The sequence below is a fragment of the Paroedura picta genome, chromosome 6, assembly GCF_049243985.1.
Source record: "Paroedura picta isolate Pp20150507F chromosome 6, Ppicta_v3.0, whole genome shotgun sequence".
In the NCBI taxonomy this organism is placed as follows: Eukaryota; Metazoa; Chordata; class Lepidosauria; order Squamata; family Gekkonidae; genus Paroedura; species Paroedura picta.
The window spans coordinates 98,809,568-98,829,473 of record NC_135374.1 but is presented as its reverse complement, the minus strand read 5'-3'; the positions used below and the strand labels follow the sequence as shown (position 1 = coordinate 98,829,473).

At 43.6% G+C, this 19,906-nt stretch overlaps 1 protein-coding gene across 1 annotated transcript in view; it reads left to right on the top strand.

The window, feature by feature from the left end:
* The window catches only part of CLYBL (citramalyl-CoA lyase), a 216,183-nt gene that overhangs the window by 8,642 nt on the left and 187,635 nt on the right, over positions 1-19,906 (top strand). The window lies entirely within an intron of this gene.

Genomic DNA, 19,906 nt, shown 5'->3' with positions numbered 1-19,906 from the left:
AGTCCAATGGGATCGATGCCCCCACCACATCGGGCTTTGTGATCCATCCCAAGAGGTTTGAGTGGCTAGAGTCAGAATAAAACAAGCAGATGGTTCATGAGCAGGCAGTGAAGATGGGAATCCTGAAACGTACAGCAAATGTGTAGGCAACCTTGGCCTCGTTGAAGAACCAGTCATCTGGTCTGCAGCTCATATGCTTGCATTGTAGGTCTTAGACTAATTTGGTTCCCAAAAGGAAAAATGCAAGCGGACAAAGAAATAAAAAGCATAAAGCAGATCGAAGCCAGAGAGGCATTCAATTGAGAACATGGTCAACCGTAATGTGCACAGAACAAATGTAATCAAGACGAGTAACCAGTAAGATACTGGCTTCTGCATATTATAATATAAATTTGATGTAGTAGTTAGGAATGTGGACTTCTAATCTGGTATGTCAGGTTTGATTCTGCACTCCCCCACATGCAGCCAGCTGGGTGACCTTGGGCTCGCCATGGCACTGATAAAGCTGTTCTGACCGAGCAGGAATATCAGGGCTCTCTCAGCCTCACCCACCTCACAGGGTGTCTGTTGTGGGGAGAGGAAAGGGAAGGTGAATGTAAGCCACTTCGGAGACTCCTTTGGGTAGAGAAAAGCGGCATATAAGAACCAACTCTAAGTATTCAGTACAATACAGCACTGTTTTTGACACATCAGAATGCCTGGGCTTCTTGGCCTATTGCAGAGACTGTCCCATGCACAGAGAAAGATTTGTTCAGTATTGGGCACATGAATAAACCTTCAGTTTTGTGATCTTCAGTTTTGTGAATCAACACGTTTGCCAGGATAATGGTTCAAAACATGATTGTTTGCCAGCAGAGTCCTTGTGAACAGGGGTTCCAGCATCTTGTGTTTTGTGTGAACGAGGTGATACACTGGTGCTCAGCTGCATTTTACACTTGGGCACTTCTTGGATGTTGCTTTGCAAAGCATTTGAAACAGTGATGTGTGTGGCAGAGCCGGCTAATGAGACAGACTGGAGAATGTCCGCTTCCTGTTAAATCCCGACATACTTAAATATGCAGAGGATCAGAAAAAAAGATCCCAGTTTATTTGAAGGTTTTGAATCACTGGGAGTTTTTCTTTGTTGCTTTTCTTTCATTGACAAAAAGATCGAGTTCTGTTGTAAAATATTTTTAGAAACACACAGATTTCACCCTGTTTCCTGTTTTGGGAAAGATGCGAGTGCGGTTTGGTACACACGCAGCCAAAATGAAACTATGCAACAACCAAATTAGTCATTTTACATAAAATGTACCAGTTTCCCCTTTCATTGGCCGGCCTCTACTAACTGGTTTTTGCAGGAAAAAACCCCCAAAGCTCATTAGCAGAGTTTTGAGCCTGTCATGAGTCATTAAATTTGGAAGTAATTTGTAGCATAAGGTTGCAGTCTGCAAATCCTTTCCTCCATAATGCTCTTACAGATCTCTCACTACCCCATAAGATACCGTTTGAAAGGTGCAACCCAAATGGTTGTTTTCGCATTCTTTGTGGTTCTGAACATTACCGATTGCACTTTAGTTTCATTTACACATGACATGCAGTTTCTTTTGGGCCCGGAGAAGGTAGCTTGTCTGTGGTTAGGGCTTGTGCCTGTGAAGTCCAAAGAAGTGGCTCAGTTGTTTATTTTTATATAGAAATGGCCTATAGTTCTGTTTGCTCCGAGTCCTACGTGCCTTGATCTCTGATTACCCCCCTCCCCGCCCAGGAGGAATTCTCCCTCTGATTTCCTTCCCTAGCTTTGGGGGCAACAGACTTTATTTTGAGAGCTCTATTAATTGTTCAAGAAACGGGTGGGAAAATATCCTTGCACCTGGAAAGCACAGAGGGGCAAAGCTTAAGATATCCTTTCCCTCGTGGTTCTTCACCTGCGAGCTTGTCCTGGGACGGCCATAAAAACTCTGTGGACCTCGTTTTATGTGAGACCATTAAGCAACATGAGAATTTAGGACTAGCTGCCCTTCATTCTTCGGGACACCGAAAGGTGCCATTTACAAGCTCAAAGCGCCTGCAGGAAGGCAAAATAGGCTTGTAAACTAAATTCTACACCCTGGAAAGTTCCCGGCCCATAATGGACGCTACAGACCTAGATGATCAACACTGCAAAGGTGGATTATGGGTTCTTAAAGGGGAACTGGGAAACATCTGCCTGCAGAACATGGACAAAAAGACCCATTATTATAAATCTTTGGTGCTGGTGTTGCTCTTTGTTCTGTTCGGATGAAACCTATATAGACTCCTGATTCTTGTGATTTTTGATCGCATAGAGTGTTCCCAACAGGCTCAAAAAGACTTCATTGTAGTTCCTTAGTTTGCAGGCCCATAGTGTTTGAACTAAGAAGGTTTTGCCATTATTTATTGCTGCTGAAAGGCTACTTCTTGATGTAGCGAGTGATTTATTCTTACCTTGTGGATCATAGCAAGTGCCTTGTGAGGCAAGTTACGGTGGGAAAGAGAAACTTGCCCACAAGAACAAGTTTGCGATCCATCAGGGATCTGAACTCTGGACTCAGCCCTCTAGCCGTGGCCTATTCTGGATCCCACGGGCAGCCACGGGGATAGTTTATGAGAACAAAAACTCCCTGAGCCACATTGTTGTCTCAGACTTGTTCCCAGTTGCCTTATGAAGCCCTCTCGGTGACACTGGAGTTCTGTCTGGGAGGGACTGAGCTCCTCACTTCTCTCCCGGCAAAAAGACTAAATGAATTATGATGGTGGAACTACCTAAGGAATATTAAGACCCGGAAACTGGCAACACACCGTCTGTGAGTTGCTGGGACTGTTTTGCATGGCCCCGGGGATCCATTTAGAACCTTAAGAGTCCCAGCTTTTATGTTAAACAAGTACGGAATCATCATAGCCTCCACCGGTTGTAGAAATCCACTTGACCGCATGTCAAAAAGCATGGCTACTAGGGTGCCAGTTTTTACACACACAGGTTTATTCCAAACGAAACAATTATTCCAAAAGCAATGAATTTGTCAAAGGACACAGGACGGTTGCGGGGCTTATAATGAAGACATTTTAAGAGAATTGAAATTTGCATTGGTGAGAGAAAGGCCAGGAAAGTTGTGCCGGGGAACATTTATCCATCATGACAATGCACCTGCTCATTCGTCAAGGGTAGCAAGGGCTGCACGATGAGTATTTTGCGGGGAAACCTTACCCTCATCCATCTTTCAGCCCTGATCTTTCCCCTTCAGACGTCTTTTTGTACCCCAAACCTAAAGAACATTTAAAAGGGATAAGATTTGAGTCTCTTGAGGAAGCCCAGACTGCCTCTTTGTACAGTATAAATCGAAGAGCACAGAAGTCTTCTGGGAAAGGTTAGAGAGATAGAAACATCACCTTCAGAAGTGCATAGACCTTGGTGAGGGATATGTTGAGAAACAATAGCTTTATATTTTGATGTTGTTGCTTAATAAAAGTTCCTGTGATTTTGTAGCAATAGTTTCTGACATACCTTTGTATAATGACCGTGTACATTTTTTTTTAAGGTAGCCTAAAATATTGGGCTCTAATCCTCGTGTTTCGTGGTTTCCGATAACCTGTCGTCCTTTCACATCTGGATTGAAGAGAATATAACGTAATAAGCATGTTTTGTAACACTTGTGCAGTTGATGCATATGTTTTGGAAACAGCATGGAAATAAAATGTACAGATCCGCTTCAGTGTTCTGATTCATAATGGAAAACTGAAGAAAATATAACTTTACTCTGAAAGTATGCCTTCCACATAGATGAGAGAAAAACTGGGAACAGGTTCTTGTTGATGATCTTGCAGTCCGTAGTAGTTCCTGGGAAGCTCCAGTTCCATTGTACCTTGGGGCAATTTAGTATGGGTGCAGCCCTTCATGCCGTCAGCTGCTTTACCTGCCAATCAACAGGTAAACCTACATGCACAGTTGTAAGCTGTGATCCTGGTAGTGACGACCTAAGCAGAGTTCAGCCTGCTAGAGTCAGCAAACTTAGAAGGGTGTAACTGCTTGGAGTGGCATTGTAAGAAATTTACTGGAGAATAAACTCCGGGATCACTGGGACGTTATGGGTAAAAAGAAAAAACTTCAATGTGAAGGCTTCACTGTATCAGGCTCATGATGTTCCAGCACCGGTGTGAAGAATCTCCTCCTCATGTCAAAAGATCTGACAGACCTGTTCAGCCCCTCCAAATGGAAGCATCTTCCAGTGCCCTCCGTGTCATTAGGACTGGATTGTTCAAGGCAAACATTTAAAATTTATTTTCCCTCCTTTTGAGAGCTATGGATGACCTGTATTTTATCTTCACATGAACCCTCTGAAGAGCTGGTTAGGCTAAGAGAGAGCATAGCTGCCCCCAACAGCATGGCCAAGCAGGGATTTGAACTTGGGGTGTTCCTAGTCAATGTCTAAAATTCTAACTTTCACGCCACTTTCTTCAATTATTCCTCATTTATTCTGAATTTCCAGAAAGATTATGTATCACAACTGTAACTTGTGTGGTTTGGTGAGATCTGGTGTGATGTAGAAACTGGAGATTGGGAACTGTACAGGTTAGATCTCAATGAAAATGTTGGCCAATGAAGGAGGGATTGTCACCGATTTGTCCCCATGTTGCCATACAGGAGCAGTGTTTTGGGGTAATCAGTGGGCTAAAGAAGAAGGGGGAGGCATGAAGGTCACTTTGGTAGAAACTGTCATCAGGATCCCGTGCCATTTTTGAATCCCACTTCCACCATGGACTTCTGTAAATTTCTCAGCCTCAGTTTGACTAAAGAGCCAGCTTAGTGTAGTGGTGAGGAGCACCGACTTCTAATCTGGTGGGCCAGGTTTAATTCCCCGCTTCCCTGCATGCAGCCAGCTGGGTGACCTTGGGCTCGCCACAGCATTGATAAAGCTGTTCTGACCGAGCAGTAATATCAGGGCTCTCTCAGCCTCACCTACCTCACAGGGTGTCTATTGTGGGGAGAGGAAAGGGAAGGCCACTTTGAGACTTCTGGTAGAGAACAGCGACTTATAAGAACCAACTCGTCTTTTTCTAAACTAGTCTGTTCAAAGTGTTTTACCATCTTTCCTGTATTAATTAGAAAAAGTCTGTGAAGAATAATTATTCTTCCCAGTTTCCAGACAGGGATAAAAATGGTTTAGACTAGTCACTAGATTCATGACTGAGTAAGGCTTTGAATGCCCATGACAATTCCCAGTCTTTATTTGAAGAAGATTGTTTGCACACGATAGCTTATATCTTTTTTTAAAAAACTTTTTTGGCTTTAAAGGTGCCACTGGACTCAAACTTTGCTCTGCTGCTTCAGACCAAAAAGGTCTGAACCTTCCCAGTCTTTTTTGTCAGCAGTTGTTTCTAATTTGCTGATAACAAGTGCCACCACATGATGGCAGTGTGGTTGTGTTCATATTGTCAAGTTAGAGCAGAGAAACAGCTGCCCCCATACTCTTGATAACCTCAAGCACAACCTTTGCACAAACAAAGCTAGAGGTGCTCTTCACTATGACAGTCAAAATGATGCCTAATATATATTTTCTTCATCAGTTCCCTGATGACCAGGTATCCTTTCAACCACAGCGTACTTAAGGTTGCTGCCTACCTCCTTCCTCTCACAAACATGAGGTACCCTAATGCAGGGGTAGTCAACCTGTGGTCCTCCAGATGCCCATGGACTACAGTTCCCATGAGCCCCAGCCAGCGTTTGCTGGCAGGGGCTCATGGGAATTGTAGTCCATGAACATCTGGACTACAGGTTGACTACCCCTGCCCTACTGGATTGGACTAGTGGTCCATCTAGTACAGCATCCTAATTCACACAGTTGTGAGCCAACAAGCAGGGCATAGAGGCCAGTGCCTTCTCCTGATGTGACCTCCTAGTACTGATGTTCATCAGCTATACTGTGTGTAGATGTGAAATTTCCCTTTAGTCATCAGGGCTCATAGCCGTGGATGGGCCTATCCTCTATGAATCCTTCTAAAGCCATCTATGCTCATGGCCCTCACGTAGAACGGCCAACCTTCAGGTGGTGGCTGGGGATCTGGTGATTGATCTCCAGGTGAATGAGATCAGATCACCTGGAGAAAAGGGTTACTTTGGAAGGTGAATTCTATGACATTGTAACCCATTGCCTTTCCACTCCCCAAATCCTGCCCTCCTGAGGGTCTGATTCCAAAATCTACAGGTATTTTCCAAACTGTATCTGGCAAGCCTATCATCATTACATCCATGGGCATGAATGTCACGTTAATTACTAATTTGGTAAAGAAGTTCTTCTTTTTGTTTACCATCAGCCTAACTGCGGCAAAAATCCCACAGACCCAAAAAGATTGGGGGGAGGGCTGTCATTGGTATTAATGAGGTGCAGTTGTAATAGACAACTTTTGAACAATAGACTCACATTTGAACAACATAATGAACTCATAGAAGGTATGTGCAGAGAAGTGGTTTGCCAATATTATGCTTAGATTGCTGACAATGTCATCAATTTCTATGTTTATTTTACAAACTCTTTTTCATCAATAATAGCTAAAAATGGTTGTATGACATGCAAGTTAGAGGCCTTGGCTTGGCAGTACTCAATAACAGTTTACTTAAGAACTTTTTAAAACATTATAGTCTGCCTTTCTCACATCGTCTCAAGACAGATTCTGCATAGTGAATTAGTGCAAGCAATCAAATGGAGTATTCAGTAACCAACGTGTTAGGATTTTAGAAATTAGAACTATCAGAAGAATTAAAACAAGTATTCACATGAAGCAATACAGAAATTACATAATAGGTCCCTAATGCAATAAATGATACACAGCAATGTAGGCCGTAGTCTAGGATTGCCTTTCTCAGCTTTTTTACCGTTGAGAAACCCCTGAAATGTTCTTCAGGCTGTGAGAACCCCAATAAGTGGTGCAATCTTGCAGAATATGGTTGGGAAGCATAGATGTGGACATGCCCCTCTGGGGATCCTCCCCTCCCAGACCCATCATTGGCCATTTTGGGAGGGAGGGGGGTGGGCTGATATGACCATATATGGTCATATCACCCAATAAATGTTAGCAAATTGTGTGTATATAAATTAACTCCTACCCCATTCAGGAAACCCTTCCAGGGCCATCAAGAAACCCCAGGGTTTCACAAATCCCTGGTTGGGAAAGCCTGGTCTAGAGATACCAGCCTCGATGTGGGACCTGGGGACCCCCTGGAATGTCATCTCAACTCCAGGCTACAGAGATCAGATCCCGTGGGGGGAAAATGGTAGCTTTGGAGGGTAGACTCTATGGGCCGTTCCGCATTCGTCCAAAATAGCACAATGGTTACTAATTGAAATCGCTACAGTTTTGCTGTTATGCACAACGTCGTTGACAAACTGCAACACTCCTGAAACCGATCCGCAAAAAGCACTTCGTTGTAGCGCTTTCAGGGAAATCCCAAAAAGTGGATTCACCCTCCGGAAAGCGCTACACTCCTGCAACCAATCTGCAACACTAGCGGGAAAGTTCTGTGCGTTACCATTGTTGTGGTTTCTGCAAAGTCCCTCCCCCTGGCTCTCTCCTCTGATCTTCCGGCGAAGCGATCGCCATTTTTTTTTCTCCGGTCGAGCGGAGATCAACGTACCGGCAAGCCTTCGTTTACCCAGTGAGGCTTCCCCGGCTGCAGTCCCTCTGTTTAAAGTCATCAAGCACAAGCATTACAGAGGCCCGTTTGCTGGTTTATTTTCACTTTATTTTTCACACTGTTTTCGGCCGAAAATCGCGCCCATGAGGGGGGGATTTTTTTTTTCACTCGGGGGGGAGCGTGGCAACGATGAAACGGCAGCTCAAACACCACCTGCTAGCTGGATGGGTCTCTCCGTTGCAACGAATCAACGCATATTCGTTGCAACGGGTGTGTTTTTTTTTTTTTTAAAAACCTTCCTTAAAGGGAAAGGGGCTGTTTGGGAGCATGATAACGGCCGCCCATTGGCTGCTTGACGGCCAGGGGCGGGACACAGCTCAGCAATAGCGCTTCCTTTCTAGCGATTTTTGCCGAGACCGGAACCCTGTGGGAAACAATAGAAACGCAACTGGATTCCACTACAAAGGCAGGTATGCATAACGACGAATTCCACTATTTAAAATGGCGATTTTTTGTTCCGCAAGCAATTTGCAACATGGATCCCGGTGCGGAATGGCCCTATGGCATTGTATCCCACTGAGGTCCCTGTCCTCCCCAGGCTCCCCCCCCCCAAATCTCCAGGAATTTCCCATGTTAAATGTGGTAACTCTGCCCTTCCTCCCCCTCCACTGGCAACCCTACACAGTCCCAATAATTTATTTAAGTAAGTTTGTGCAGTTTGTAAGTTTGTAAGTTTGTTTAAGTAATTTTTGTGCAGTGCAATTCTATTTTGTGCAGAGATGTCCTCAAGAATAAGTGACTTCTCATGTTTACTATTTGACAGGATAATTTTGGGGAGCAGTGGGCTATTCCTTTCACTTTCGGAGAAATAATAAGTTGTTATAATGTCAAGCGTTTTATAAATTTTCTGTTGCGCCTCTGCTGTTAGATGTATTTGAGGTGCTAGAAAGTTAAGTTCCTCTGATCCACTATGATGGCGCAATGGGGTTGGTGAACGTAGATCATGAATCACTGTCATTAATTGCTCTGGAGAAGTTTGAAAAGGTGAACACAATCCTGCATTCATCTCCAGAAGGCAGGAAAGTTGATCCTGAAGGTGCCAATCAGATATCTTTGGATAATTAAGAGGAGAAAAAGTCCTCTGGCTTGGTTTGCTCGCTCAGAGGAATTGAGCATGCCTCTTCAAATGGTTCAACCATCCGGACTCTTTGCCTTTTTCTTTGTCCCACCCCTGAGTGCCTCCTCCTCCTCCAACAAGCTTGCCTGTCTGTCCAGTGGCCAACCAATGGCTGACTACCCCTGACCACTCGTGTGAGAGCTGCCCCTGCAGTGAGTTCCATAATCGCTGCCTGCAGCCTTTCCAGGTCCTTGGGGAGGCCGTCTGCAGGGTTCTTCCACTCCACCCCCCTAATCTAGCATCCATTGTATTCCTCAATGCAACGGGCTTGGCCCCTAGCGTGTATCTAAAAAGCATCCCCTTAATTGCGCTTTTTAAAACCTCCTTTTGCCTTGAAAACATCAAATTGTCTAGTTCTGTTGGAGTACGCATCAAATACACCTTTGAATGCAAATATGTCAATCTGGCTTGACCGTTGCATGGTTTGTTCTATGCTGTATTATGTGAACAATAATTTCTGGATCAGTGTGACCCCCCCTCCCCCCCCAGACTGCAGCTTTGGAGCTGGTTTAAGACCTCACGGCTCTTTTGAGTGGTTAATGGGCGGGGGGAGCCAACCTCTTTTACAGTCCCTCCCATCTTCTCCTCCATTAATGCTAGCAATGTAGGAAATCTTCCTACACCAGGGGTAGTCAAACTGCGGCCCTCCAGATGTCCATGGACTACAATTCCCAGAAGTCCCTGCCAGCATTCGCTGGCAGGGGCTCCTGGGAATTGTAGTCCATGGACATCTGGAGGGCCGCAGTTTGACTACCCCTGTCCTACACACTGTAATATGTCCAGAAACACCACCGAGCTACCAATGCCCGTCATCTTTAAGGAAAAATGGAGTGTGGGTTTGAAGTCGACAAGTGATGAAAGTAGCCCTGAGGTTGTCAATTAGGAAGGCAAGGCCTGGGATTGATAAATTATGGGGCAGCTCCTCCTCCCCCTTCCCTTTTAAAGGTCTTGTAAGATCTTTATTGCTCAGGATATTAAAAAAAAAAAGTCATGTTGATCTGTTTTCCAAAATGTATCCCACAAAGAAGCATTTGCTTAAATCACTGTTGTTTGATTGCAGCTTTCTTAGTGAAATGGGCTTGTGGAAGAACCCCCGCCCCAGAAAATAATGGTGAGTGAATTGAAAACAGAGCCTTTCCTTTTTGGGGCTTTTTAAAAGCGTATTTCTGCTCCTTATGTGATGGATGATTATGCAGTTATTTGCATGCTAATGTGAATTTTAATAATTCTTAATACAAAATGAATTCCTCACCCAGATGGCAGCATATTTATGTTTAGCCAGAAGTTAGACTCAAAATTGATCATTCAAGTCAGCATATAGATGTTCAAGGAGCATGGAGGCTGGAATAGTCTGGCTCTGTGCCCTCGGATTTCAGCACTTCAAAAACAATGTGAGGTCACTTGAGAACTCCCAACCATCTTTCAGAAACCTATTACTAGGTTAGAGTATAGGCCTATCCTTATATCCATCAATTTGATTATTAGTATTGCACGAAGAAGCATTTGCTTAAATCACTGTTGTTTGGCTACAGCTTTCTAAGTGAAATGGGCTTGGGGGAAGAAGCCTGCCCCCCCAAAATCATAATGCTGTGGCCAGGATCCTCACAAACATACCGTTGAGGTCCCACATCCGGCCTGCCCTCTAACAACTCCATTGGCTCCCAATTGAATTCCGGATCAGGCTTATGGTTCTGGTAATCACCTTCAAGGCCATACGTGGTCTGGGCCCAGTTTACCTGAGAGACCGCTTCTCTGTCTATACCCCCCCCCCCAAAGAGCTTTACGTTCAGCTACCGCCAACTGGCTCATGATCCCTGACCACAAAGAAGCATATTGGGCCTCAACCAGGGCCAGAGCCTTCTCTGTTCTGGCCCCCATCTGGTGGAACAAGCTCCTTGAAGAGCCCTTCCACACTTCTGCAGGGCCTGTAAAAGGGAGCTCTTCCACCAGGCATTCGGTTGAGGCTGACAGTCTCAACACCATCTGTTGACATCGCAGACATCCACAGCTGAACCCAACTAGCTTCCTTATGGGTTCTGTTTAAAACGTTCTATTGTATTGTTCATCTATTATTGTTACTCAACACTGACTCCTACTGTTATTGCTATTATGATTATTGATATTATGATTACAATGTATACCCCTATGTTTTATGTAAACCACACTGAACCTGGAAGGAAGGAAGGAAGGAAGGAAGGAAGGAAGGAAGGAAGGAAGGAAGGAAGGAAGGATGAACTGAAAATATCTTTATGCACCCTCTTGCTGAGTTGATCCGGGGCTTTGGGCTTGAATACCATCAGTAAAAGTGCTACACTCAATATGCCAGCAAATTTGGAAAACTCAACAGTGGCCACAGGATTGGAAAAGGTCACTCCAATCCTAAAGAAGGGCAATGCCAAAGAATGTTCAAACCATCGCACCATTGCACTTATTTCTCATGCTAGCAAAGTTATGCTCAAAATCCTCCAAGCTAGGCTCCAGCAATATGTGGACCGAGAACTTCCAGAAGTACAGGCAGGATTTCGAAGAGGCAGAGGAACTAGAGGTCAAATTGCCAACATACGCTGGATCATGGAGAAAGCTAGGGAGTTCCAGAAGAACATCTACTTCTGCTTCATTGACTATGCTAAAGCCTTTGATTGTGTGGAGCACAACAAATTATGGCAAGTTCTTAAAGAGATGGGAATACCAGAGCATTTTATCTGTCTCTTGAGAAACCTATATGCAGGTCAAGAAACAACAGTGAGAACTGGGCATGGAATCACTGATTGGTTCAAAATTGAGAAAGGAGTTCGACAAGGCTGTATACTGTTGCCTTGCCTATTTAACTTGTATGCGGAGCACATCATGAGAAAGGCAGGGTTAGATGAGTCACAAATTGGGATCAAGATTGCAGGGAGAAATATCAACAACCTCAGATATGCAGATGATACCACTCTAATGGCAGAAAGCGAAGAGGAACTAAAGAGCCTTTTGATGCGGGTGAAGGAGGAGAGTGCAAAAGTTGGCTTGAAACTCAACATCAAAAAAACAAAGATCATGGCATCCGGCCCTCTCAATTTCTGGCAAATAGATGGAGAAGAAATGGAGGTAGTGACAGATTTTATTTTCCTGGGCTCCAAGATTATTGCAGATGGGGACTGCAGCAAAGAAATTAAAAGACACTTGCTTCTGGGGAGGAAAGCTATGGCAAATCTAGACAGTATCCTAAAAAGCAGAGACATCACCCTGCCAACAAAAGTGCGTTTAGTCAAGGCTATGGTATTCCCAGTTGCAATGTATGGCTGCGAAAGTTGGACCATAAGGAAGGCCAAGCATCAAATAATTGAGGGCTTTGAACTCTGGTGCTGGAGAAGACTCTTGCGAGTCCCATCATCCCTAAATAAACGTGCCTGGCCTCAATCCAAGCCAGGGCCTTTTCAGCTCTGGCCCCAGTTTGGTGGAATTAACTCCCAGAAGAGATCTGGGCCCTGTTGGAGTTCACAGAGTTCCGCAGAGGGGGATGAGAACAGAGGCTTGGACAGACGGGGCCGCCCTTTTTGCCCTAAGGCTGCCCTAACTGTCATGTCCAACTGTAACTTCCCTCCTTTTGCCTCATAACACTGAGAGAGCTGTTAAGAGGCTGGTGCAAAGAGGCCCTTCAGGCCTGCTGCAAAGCGGCCTCTGACAGCCCCTGACTGAGGCTACCCCTGGGTTGGAAATATTCCTGGAATTTTGGAGGTGGGACTTAAAATTGTACAATGCCTCAGGCTGCAGTTGGTAGGGAGTGGTACAGGTGTGTCCCTCTTGGGCTATGGCTTATGGCCAGTCCTTACCAGCAACATTTGTATTCTGGGGTGCAGACAGACAGACCAGCATCAGTCCTGTGAATCTGGAACGTGCAGGAAGATTTACAGTCTGAAACTGTAAATAGTGCACAAGTAAATGGCTGGAGAGACATGGGAATTGAAGTGACTTTTTCAATCTTGACCTGGCAAATAAAAAATCAGTATAAAAAAAACCTTACTAAGGTTAAGACTGCTGGGCACAGAGAGATTTCCCCTTAGGGATGCTACCTTCCATGTGAGGCTGTCTACCCCGCCTCCCTCATGGGGAGTCTGCTATGGGGAGAGGAAGGGAATGCGATTGGAAACTGCTTTGAGACACCTGAGGCCTGCTGGGTCACTGCAGCCCATTCCCAGTTCTCTCAGACCTCTCACAGCCCCACATCCCTCACAGGTTGTCTATTGTGGGGAGATGAAGGGAAAAGGTGTTTGTAAACCACTTTGAGACTCCTTTGGGTAGTAAACAACAGGGTACAAAAATCCCGTTCTTCTTCTATGGAGCAATCATGAAAGAAGCATGTGGGCATATAACATTTTATCAGCAGTATGAAAGAAGCATGTGGCCACATAACATTTTATCAGCAGTGAAAAAATGGAGACAGAAGGAGCAGGGTGGACACCTGTGTACTGTGACTCCTCCATGTGTATTAGGGCAGGTGTCTGTGGCCTAATTCACACAAGAAGGGAAATTACACAGAACTAGGAGGAATTGGTTGCCATGTAATCTCCCCCCTAAGAAGAGTCTCCAGTCTGATTTTCCCTTCACATATCTGAAGACATGGCTCTGGAAAGCTCATCTGTAACCACTATGCCACAATTCCCAAAGGTCAGTTCTCTCCCATACTAAGTGAACATTCCAAACCACGGTTTCTTGACACCCATATCTCCACACCCATGCCCTCATTTGCCACCATGCCACCACAACCTCCCACACAGCACACACATTCAACCCCATGCCCTTACAGACTGGACAACTCCTCCCTTCCTCTTCCCAACACCAAGCTCTATTGCCTGTTGTATTCCTGGATACAGCAGGCTTTGCCCCTAGTTGAATTGTAGTATGTTTATGGTTGTTAACCATTCAGAGACAATTTGCTCAAGAGGGCATGGTATTTAAAAAGTTCACAACAAAAATATCTTAGTCTACTAAGTCAGCATGTTTTAGAAAGAAATCCCAAAGTTCATAGAATTCTTCTGGTGGTCTGTTCGTCAGGTTAGTAAGCTTCACCATTACAACATGTTCTCCTAATTTCTCAGTTCATCAGTCTTGTCAGGTAATTCTCAGTGCTACTGTTTTGAGGCAAGTTATCACATAGAAGAAGAACTCCCTAGCAAACAAAGGCAAATTCCCAGGAAAAATATCTAGCAACATACATTTGGGATCTAACAGAAGCTTAATTTTGAGTAATGTCTGCAGCTTCTTGTGAATTTTACTCCAAAACTTTTTAACTCTTCCACATAACCACCACATACCATAAAAAGAACCTATAGCCTTATTGAGTTTGCAACAGCTCTCATCTGATTTATTAGACATTTTGCTTATATCTTTGGGTGAAAAATGCCACATATAAAACATCTTATACAATAATTGACATTTTGGTAGCATTTTGTCCACCAATTAATTTGGAGATTGAGAAGGGCTTCCATTCTTTGGATGGTTGGATCTAATCTTTGATGGTTCAGTAGGGGTTTTCAGCCAGTAGGTATAGTAGGTATTGTATTACCAGCCTCAACCATATGCCTGGAGGAATAGCTCTCTCATACATGCCCTTCAGAACTAATTAAGGTCCCACAGGGCGCTGATCTCTATTAGCAGAGTATTCCACCAGTTTGGGGCCAGGGCCAAGAAAGCCCTGGCCCTGGTTGAGTCCTGCACAGAATTATACTACAAAGGAATTTTATGAATGAGCAAATTAACATTACTAGGAAAATACATAGTCGTCTTCTTTTGCCTATGTTCCACCCAAATAATTATGTCACCAGCATCACTATTTACATATTGTATTTTCTCCTGTATTGTATTTTGTGGCAGACTGTTCAGTTGTGTCTAGTAATAAATACTTGTGATATAAAAGGTCTAAAGGATATTTCTCATGGTATTTTTAAAGAATGATTTGATTTCCACTTTGTATATTGTCATCTGTCTTGGAATCTGAACATTTTAGAGCACCTGCTTTTATTAACTATCTATCATTCCTATCATTTTCCCCTTTCAGTAATGTAATACTAAAGGATTCAAGAGTCTGATTTTAAGTATATCCTAGACTAATTAAGGAAAATTGTAATTGCATATGGCAATTTTTTCCAGTTGAAAAATAATTTCTTGACAGTGACAGAGGGGATCAAAGCATAAATGGGAGGCACTTTTGCAGCCACTTTCTTTTTGTACTCCGCCCTAGCCTTGGTCACCCTGGTGAACGACATGCACCAGAGGAGGGACACAGGAAGTGCAATGCCCTTGATTCTCCTGACTTCACAGTGGCTTTCCATACCACCAATCACAGCATCCTCCTGGACTGCCTTGCTGGGCTGGGACTGGAACACCAGTTTTCAATTATTCTGGTGCAGCTTTCAGATGGTGGTGTTGGGGGACTGCTGCTCAGACCTTTGGGGTCCTGCTCAGGTCTGTCTTGTCCCCTACACTAACAAGGGATACCAGCCTCCGGGAAGGACATGGGGGTCGATGGCATTCTTTGGCATTGTACCCCACTTGTCCCTGTCCTTTCCAGGCTTCATCCTCAAATCTCCAGGAATTTCCTAACTTGAATCTGGCATCTGTATCCTCCCATCCCTCAGCAGCATCCTGGCAACCCTATCTTTAAACTCTGGGAGACCCAAACTGGAGATGAGGGCTGCCAGGCAATCTTAGGATCTCTTGGGTACCTAACACATGTGCCGTATGGTAAATAAGAAAGGGAAGGCGATTATAAGCCGCTTTGAGACTTCTGGTAGAGCAAAACGGCATATAAAAACCGACTGTTCTTCAAATGCAGAAGACTTGTCTGGCAGCCAGGAAAGAGACGTTCAGGGGTACTTTGCCATTGCCTGCCCCCGTGTCACAGCACCAGTATTCCTTAGAGGTCGCCCTTCCAAATGCGAACTAGAGCCAACCATGCTTAACTTCCAAGGTTTTGCCTGGGCTGTCCAGTTTTCTACAACCTGGGTTATTCAGGTTTTACAGTTTGACCTTGAACACTTAAAGGAAAGTTGGAACTTCAGTAGCACTTCTGTTTGTTGTGAATAAGTTTTGATTTATGGACCCTCGTCCATTGCAAAACTACATCCAGGTACAGAATAGAGGATGAACTTGATAGGCTTGAGAAGTGGGCTAAACCGAATAAAATGAAGTTCAATAGGGACAGATGTAAAGTTCTGCATTTAGATAGGAAAAACCAAATAAACTAATATAGAATGGGGGAGACTTGTCTTGGCAGTAGCATGTGCGAAAAGGATCTAGGAATCTTAGTAAACCATACATTGAACATGAGTCAGCAGTGTGACTTGGTGGCTAAGAAGGCAAATAGGATTTTGGGCTGTATCAAATGGAGTATAGTGTCCAGATCAAGGGAGGTGATGGTACCGCTGTACTCTGCTCTGGTTCAGCCTCACTTGGACTGCTGTGTTCAGTTTTGGGCACCCCAGTTGAAGAGGGATGTAGACAAACTGGAGCGTGTCCAGAGGAGGACAACAAAGATGGTGAGGGGTTTGGAGACCAAGACGTATGAACAAAGGCTGGGGGAGCTTGGTCTGTTTAGCCTGGAGACGACTGAGAGGGGATTTGATAACCATCTTCAAGTATTTAAAAGGCTACCATATAGAGGATGGAGCAGAATTGTTCTCTCTTGCCCCAGAAGGACGGACCAGAATCAATGGGATGAAATTAATTCAAAAGAAATTTCGTCTCAACATCCGGAAGAAGTTCCTGACAGTTAGGGTGGTTTCTCAGTGGAACAGGCTTCCTTGGGAGGTGTTGGGTTCTCCATCTTTCGAAATTTTTAAACAGAGGCTGGATAGCCATCTGACAGAGAGGCTGATTCTGTGAAGGCTCAAGGGGGTGGCAGGCTACAGTGGATGAGCAATAGGGTTGTGAGTGTCCTGCATAGTGCAGGGGGTTGGACTAGATGACCCATGAGATCCCTTCCAACTCTATGATTCTAGTTCAGGTTTTCTACAGCCTCCCTGGGATCAGATGGGAATTTGAGATAGAGGTGAGTGTCCTCTCAGGAAGATGTTACCGGTAAGAAAACGAAGTTATTTTCACCCATGATTGTAGTTAGGAGAGACACATTTTTAAAGAAGAAGAAAAATAATTGGTTTTCATACCCCGCTTTTCACTACCAGAAGGAGTCTTAAAGCGGCTTGCAATCGACTTCCCTTCCTCTCCCCACAACAGGCACCCCGTGAAGTAGGTGGGGCTGAGAGAGGACTGCTTGGTCTTGGAGCTGACAGTGCTGCTCTGAGAGCTCCTAGGGGTAGGGGAGATAGAAATCCTACCAGACTCTATCCTGCTGTACCTGGCAGAAAGCAACTGAGACAGACTTCAGCAGAAGCAGCTTGCTTGCCTAATGTGCATATTTTATTCTTGCTACACATACTGGAGTATATAAGTTTCATCCACACTTAACATCGTAAAGATATTGTATGTGGGACTGAAAAGTGTGATGCTTGGATTTCCTCTCTCTGTGTATAAAACATAAATTATGGCTTTTTCAACACTTGATTCTTGGACAGTGGTGACCATATTGTTCACTATCAAGAGCTTCATGTGGTTTCTTTTATTTCTTCCTGTTTTTTTTTTGAAACGCATATAAGCAGTATTTCTTGTCTTTTTGCCTAAGAATCATCATCAACATAATAAAATACTTTAAAAAAAAAGGCTTAAAAAAAAAGTCTGCTAGTGACTGCAGAGAGTGCCAGATTTTAATTACAGTTGGCATTTCTGAGTGTATTGCTGGCAATGGGGAGAATCTTACTGAAAAAAGACATAAATTTTGACACTGGCAATATGGGATCTCAGCATAAGAGACTGTAAGCCGAGTGGAGTTCTGCTTTAATGTACTGATTAAAATATTCAGCGTTAAGTGTAAAACGGTGCTAATCTCAGCCTTGAATTGTGTAATGATTCAGATTGTTAGAAAGCAGCATATGTAATAGCTTCCATGAAGGATTTTTTTTTTTTTTAAGGAGAGGGGGAAAAATAGGATACTACATTGTAAGAAATATGGTTGGCATCTATTAGGTTTTCCATTAAGTTACAGGTCACAGACAAATAAAGGAAGCATGTTAGGGGAGGGGGGACCCCCCCCCTTTTAAAAAATAATTAGGGAGATGTCTGTTTTGTTCACCAGATGGAAAATCAGTAGTTGTGGGTGGTCTGCACTGGATGGGTCATCTCGCGTTTGGCAGAACTGTGCCTTTAACTTTTAAATTCCCAGGACGAAATGGAAAAGTAATTGACTGTTGAAAATAGCTCCCTTTCTGGATACGTATCAGGCCCTTTACATATGAAGGTTGGTGAGTTTCTGTCATTTCTTATACGAGTACCCTGGCTTTTTCTTCTTTTATTCATGCCTAGCTTTTGTTTTTAGGTTTTTTTGGTAGTCATTACAGGGCACTTTGTCTTAAGAGTTTGAAATGCGTCGTTTTATAAATGAACACACACATCAAACATACCTGGAGCAGCTTGAGAACTCTCCTTCAGAGCATTCTACATGTGGTTTTCATATTATTGTCAGTCTTTTTTAGTGTCTCAAGCATTCGTTTCAAAAAAGCTTTTCAGTGAAAGCCAATATTTTAGCTGCATTTCAGAGGATATAGCTTGTTTTTTATCTTTCTGATGTGCAAAAGAATAAAACCTTTCACTGCACACGAGTTCAGCTTCATGGTGTGTTAATGATTATTTTTAGAAAATGTTTTAGAAAATATGTAAGCATTTTTGTGTGTGGCTGTTTTTAAAATCTGGTTGTTGATACTGCAATTGTTTTAATTAAGAACCTTTACTTTATATATAGCCACACATTTTTGTAAACATTACCAAAAATTGTTGCCTTTTTAAAGTGATTGATTCCCAAGGAAATGTGTTCTGACTGCTGGTCATAACTTTTACATGTTTAATATTACACACAAGTTGCTTAACTCTCACCGAAAGTCAAAAGGGATTTACGTATCCTAACTATGTACAGGATCACAGGTTAAGTAAAGGATGCCAGAATCAGTGGTTTACAGTAAACATGATAATATGCTTTGGTTTGGGCTCTAAACTGCAATGAATTATTTCCAAATGTCCACACAGGCTCATTGCCCACTCGTTGTATTTCTCTGGTTTCCACATACTTTCAGATACCACCTTTGGATCATCATGTTGAGTTGTCCAGGGTAAAATTTACATCTTTACTCCATTGAGATTTCTGAGAGGAAGGCTTCTAGGTGTCATTAGAGAGGAATCTGATGCAAAATTCCCAACTCCCTCCCAAAGGGGAAGCAAAGGATCATTCTCCCTTGATCCTGAGCAACCATTGTATGGAGGTATTTTAGCTGAGTTTCAAAATGTGCTCTGCTTTCATTAGCCAACATGAATAAGATCCTGTGTGCTGTATCATTCCTAGCTACCTGAAATCCATGCGTGCTTGTCCAACACTACCTTGGCATATACTGGAAGATCTGTGGGGGATGAACTGTAGATACAATATGATGTCACTTTTGGATGATGTTCAAGGCTGCCTCTGAGGTAAAGACCGCAGAGACTAGGAGAAATTCCTAGAACATCACTATGTGGAGGCCATTTCGGTTCCTGCTCCTAAATTCTTCGGGTTCTAGTAAATGGGAGGCTATTTCCCTTTGACACAGAGGACAACGCCAAGCCATGTTCCTCACTTGGCTAGTGTTTTGGTTAGAAAAGGTGATGGAAAAGTAACTTTGATCCTCCACTGTTTTCTTGGAAGCATAAGGGGACTCTTCTATGCTACCCTCCTCCCCATTTGGGGTCTTGTGTACATAACTACTTATTGATTGCAACAGTTGTATGGAAGTTAAAGATGGTGGTTGGTTTCCCCCCTCCCTGAGAGCTGTATTTTGTTCTGTGTAAGACTTGATTCCTGCTCCCCCTCCCCCCCCAGTACTTGCAAAGCCTTTGATTCCCATTCTTAGTATTTCATTGCGGACCAGTTATGTGTGGCTACTAACCAGTTTATACAGATGGTAGCATACCGGTTGAGAGTATGAAGTGTAACCTGCAATATGCCTTGTTCAAATGTATATCTTAGCTATGTGATGTAACTTATA